The sequence below is a fragment of the Drosophila persimilis genome, unplaced genomic scaffold (assembly GCF_003286085.1).
Source record: "Drosophila persimilis strain 14011-0111.01,24,50 unplaced genomic scaffold, DperRS2 tig00000520-arrow-pilon, whole genome shotgun sequence".
NCBI lineage: Eukaryota > Metazoa > Arthropoda > Insecta > Diptera > Drosophilidae > Drosophila > Drosophila persimilis.
The window spans coordinates 672798-678031 of NW_020825317.1; positions in this window are offsets into that span (position 1 = coordinate 672798).

Here is a 5234-nt window from a genome sequence, read left to right on the forward strand (position 1 = left end):
CCCCGAAAAACATTAACCGGTATGGACCTTCGGGCCAAATATGAAGGCAGATAAGGAGCAAACACGGGTTGGGATGTCAACCCAAAAGTCGGTGGAAAGCGTGACTGCTACCACCGGCGGGCACGGGGAGGAGCAATCCTCTCTGCGTGTCGCCAGCGGTCACACCTCGGGCATGGCGGGAGCAGCTCATGTCAGTTGTAATACTACTGCCACTAAAACGACGCGTTGCAGGGTGAGCCGCGCGGGTGCCGTTGTCGATGCAGACTCGGACCTGGAGAGCTTGCTATCCCTTAGCAAGACCGAAGAGGAAAGCCTTCTCCGCTCGCCGGAACCAGGTACCAGCTCCCTGCGTAGGGAAGGGCCGAAGCGTTTCAGGGAGGGGATGAAGGCAAAAGCTCAGTATAAGCTCCAGGGCAAGGCGGATATCTCCCAAGAGGAGAAATCCAAGCTAGCCTGGGCTGAGCAACGGGTACAGGAGGGCCGCGAATACTACGCGTAGTTGCCGCAGATGAAGGCAACAAACGGTGGATTCGCAAACAAGGTGGAGGAGATGTGTCCACCAAGAGGCAACGCTCGATCGAGAGTGCTGCCAAAGACACTCCGGCGAGAAAGCGGCAACGCGGGCCCAAGGTGGCCACCCCCCAGCCGAAGACGAGGAAGACGAGGAAGCCGAGGCACAAGGCCATGAGCGAGGTGTCCAAGAGACATCTCATTGTGGCCTTGATCGATCGCAGCGACGAGAATGGGAAGATGACGGCGGCGCAGTGGAAGTTAGTCCACGCGCAGCTCGTCGATGCACTGTTCTCGCGAATGGAGGAGGACCCTAGCGCTCCCATGCCCACGTTCGATGGAGCGGGATGGCTGAACGGGGTCAAAATCCTCAAATGCAACGACGACCCAACGCGGCAGTGGCTGGTGCAGAAGGTGCCCCTACTGGAAGCTCTGTGGGAGGGGGCCAAGCTGGAGGTGGTAGACATTGCTCTTCCCCATTGCTGTCCAGGGGGAGCGAGCACTGAAGCTGCTGCAGAGGCAAAATCCGGACGTGCCAACGGCTGACTGGAAGGTTCTGCATGCCGGTAGCCCACTACCCTACGAGGGGGGCCAGCACGTGATCCTCCAGATCAGCAAGGTGGTTGAGGACATCCTGTATCCCAAGTTCGGGAAGATGGCGTGGGGCGTAGGTAGCGTATACCTACGGCTGAAAAAGCGCCACCCCGAGGATAAAGATGCGCACACCCTCCAGGCAGGCGAGGTCGAGAAGGACCTAGGTCTGGAGACCATAGTGGAGGCCGCCCAGGATCTTGCGCTGGATGACTCGGAGGAGGAGGAGGACGGTGGCGTTGACCTGACAATCATAGTCAACCCGTCGTGCGAGGTTGAGTTAGCCACCCATGACACTAAGGGTGCTGCAAATTAATCTCCATAAAAGCAAGGTAGCGTCGGCGGAGCTCCTCATTGCCATGGAGCAAGGGCCCGCCGACATAGCTTTAGTCCAGGAGCCGTGGATTACGTCAGGCAACTCTGTGGCCTCAAATTACTCCTCAAATTACAGCCTTCTCTACTCAACATCGGTAAGCAGGAACAGAACCGCCGTACTCGTACGGAAGGGAATCCATGCTCATCTTATGTCTCATTACAGCACGGATGACCTGACGGTGGTGATGCTGGAGAGCGAGGAAAAGCGCCTAATGGCAGCTTCCTGTTACATGGCACACGACAGGCCCGCTCCACCGGAAGAACTTAGGAGTCTGGTGACAGAAGCCGGCTCCAAAAATCTCCAACTCCTCATCGGTGCAGACGCCAACGCCCATCACAATGTGTGGGGAAGCCCTGACACCAACGATAGAGGTGAGTCACTCCTAGACTTTATCTTATCAACTAACTTAGATGTAGCAAACGTGGGGGAGGAACACACCTTCGTGGGTCCCACCTCGTCAAACGTGCTAGACCTAACTCTTGTCACGGGAAAGAGTACCTTGGTATCTGACTGGAGAGTCCTCGAAAGACCATCCTTCTCAGACCATAAGTACATTCAGTTCAAGTGCGAATTCAAACACTCTTCGAAGATAACAGTCTATAGAAACCCCCGAAACACAAACTGGGTAAAGTTTAAAAAGACTGTTACTTCGAAGCTCGCGAATCCGGGCTCAGTGAAATCCGCGGAGGATATAGAGAAATCCCCAAAGACCCTATCCAACGAGTTACTGAACGCCTACCATGCATCGTGCAAACCCTCGAGAACGAAGAGGAGGTCCAAGCCACTCTGGTGGAACCGAGATCTCTCTCTCCAAAGGAACAACCTCAAGGAATTCTTCAAGATCGCCAAACAAGCGAACGAAGAGATTGTCAATGAGGAATATAAAATCCTACTTAGGAGCTACAAGAAAGAAATACGTAAGGCACAAAGGAACTCGTGGAGAAACTTCTGCTCCAACATTGAGAAAGTGCCCGAAACCGCTAGGCTCCGGAAGCTGCTCTCAAAGCAGCCCACAGTACAGAGCCAACTAAAACTAGACAACGGACAGTGGACAGAGGGCAGTAAAGAAGTCCTAACAGCACTAATGGAGGCGCACTTCCCTGGATGCACCGAGGTCACTGACGCCAAGGAGCATCCGGACCTAGCAACTGAGGAACAGCACCCCCCAATTGGTCTGTTAACCACTAAGAGAATCCACTGGGCCGTAGACTCCTTCGCGGCCATAAAAGCACCAGGACTGGACGGGATATTCCCAGCCATGATGCAGTTGACCAAAGAGGTTATTACCCCATGGCTCCTCGCAATATACTCAGCATGCCTAAGTACGGGCTATATCCCCATCCAATGGAGAACCTCGAGAGTTGTCTTCCTCCCTAAGGCAGGAGAGTGCAGCCACGTGAGTCCCAAGAATTACAGACCGATAAGCCTTACCTCCTTTATACTAAAAACACTAGAAAAGCTGTTGGATTTACACATCAGGAATGAGGTAGAGGGACTGATGTCAACAAACCAGCACGCCTACACCAAGGGGGAAATCAGTGGAGACGGCACTACACTCGCTAGTAGCCACCATCGAGAGCGCCCTTCACAACAAAAAGTATGCTTTGGGAGCATTTGTGGACATCTCAGGAGCATTCAACAACGTGGCCACAACCGCAATAACAAGTCGCCTAGAAGCGAATAACATACACCCTGCAATCAACGTCTGGATCAAAAACCTCCTAAGTTGTAGACGGGTGCAATCGGAGTGGGGCACTGCTTCCATGGTGAAAGAGGCACACAGAGGCACACCCCAGGGTGGAGTCCTGTCGCCCCTCCTGTGGAATCTGGTGGTCGACGACCTCATCAAGAGATACGAAAGGAAGGCCCCAATAATAACAGCTTATGCGGACGACATAAGCATACTTATTACGGGTGTTTGCCCATCGACCCTCAGCTCCATAATGGAACGTACACTCAGGGAGATACGCGAGTGGGCGGAAGAAGTAGGACTCAGTATCAATGCGGACAAGACGGACCTCATCCTCTTTACCAAGAGGTACAAGGTACCGATATGGACCCCCCGAAAATTGACCAAACTAGGCTGACTCCAAAATCACAGGTGAAATACCTAGGCACAGTACTGGACAGCAAGCTGGCATGGAGGCCCAATGTAGTGGAAAGGGTGAAGAAGGCTACCATTGCGCTTTATGCATCCAAGAAGATGCTCAGCAGCACATGGGGCCTGTCACCTGCTCTAATGCACTGGATCTACATCTTGGTGGTGCGACCAACTCTGCTGTATGGAGCCTTAGTGTGGTGGCAGGCTATTGAAAAGAAGACATACCATAAGCGTATGTCGACAGCGACAGGCTCTGCTCTGTATTACAGGGGCGCTGAGGTCAACCCCAACAAAAGCACTTGAAACTATACTCGGAATCGACCCCCTGGACATATAGCTTCAGGAAACCTATCCATACAAGGATACGGGCACAGTTCAATTGGCAGGGACATGACCAGATCAACTGATTACATGACCCCCCAAACTTGCCTTGACGTCAAAACAACCACATCTTTGGGACCTGAAGACTGGAAAATTGGAAGGGACCAAACTGAGCACCTCAATATATACACAGACGGCTCCAAGATGGAAGGAGGATTAGGAGCGGGCCTATACTGTACAGACCCTGAGATAAGGCTGTCGTATAAGCTACCGGACCAATGCAGCATATTCCAGGCAGAAGTTTTTGCCAATCGGGAAGGCAGCGGAGGTCGCTCTCCTAACAGAACGAGCACACGATGCGGTCAACCTATTCGTCGACAGCCAAGCGGCGATAAGATCCATGCAGTCGTCCGCGGTCAGTTCCAGAAGTGTCTTGGCGAGCAGGGAGGCATTAGACATCCTAAGCACAACAAAGACAGTGCGGATCTATTGGGTTCCCAGCCACCAGGGCATCGAAGGAAACGAAGCGGCGGACGTACTAGCTAAGGAAGGCGTCGGGCTGGAGAATAGGAGAACCGAGAACGTGCCTGTCTCCCTTAGAACGCTGCAATGCGATCTAGAGAAGCAGGCTAGAACACAGACTGATAAAAGGTGGAACAGTACCACCACCTGCAAAACCTCGAAGATAATGTGCAAGGAACGCAACGAGAAACTTAGCCACTACCTACTGCACCTACCACGAAAAGACTGTAGATTGCTAGTGGGAATACTTACAGGTCACTGTCTGGCTGCTGCACATGCAGCTAAGCTAGGCATCACCAACAGAGACAGCTGTAGGAAATGTGATGAACCTGGGGCTATCGAAACCCTGGAACATCTCATCTTCTACTGTCCGGCTCTCTCAAGGGCAAGGAGGAGATACCTGGGCGCCCCAGTGCTGGCATCACTGGAAGATGCCTCCAAAAGGACGCCACAGGAAGTGCTGGCCTATGCTAAAAACACCTCGATTCTCGGGGACTTTAAAACCACCTAAACACTCCCGCGACGGTTCATAAATTCTATTTATGTTTAAACATTCTGCAAGGGGACGAAAATGGCATTGTCTTGACGATAATATGTTCATGTTTGAACACACAACAACACAAAAAAAAAAAAAAAAAACACGTATACATGAACCTACATAACTTTATGGCTGAGCGGCCACGGCCAGCGATCGCCCACGTCATTTGAACTTACAAAATACATCATCTACACGCCAAACACCTTCCACATTAAATGTTGTTTTGTTCCTTGTGTTGTCCATTATACAGTATTTAGTATTTATTATTAGCTTAA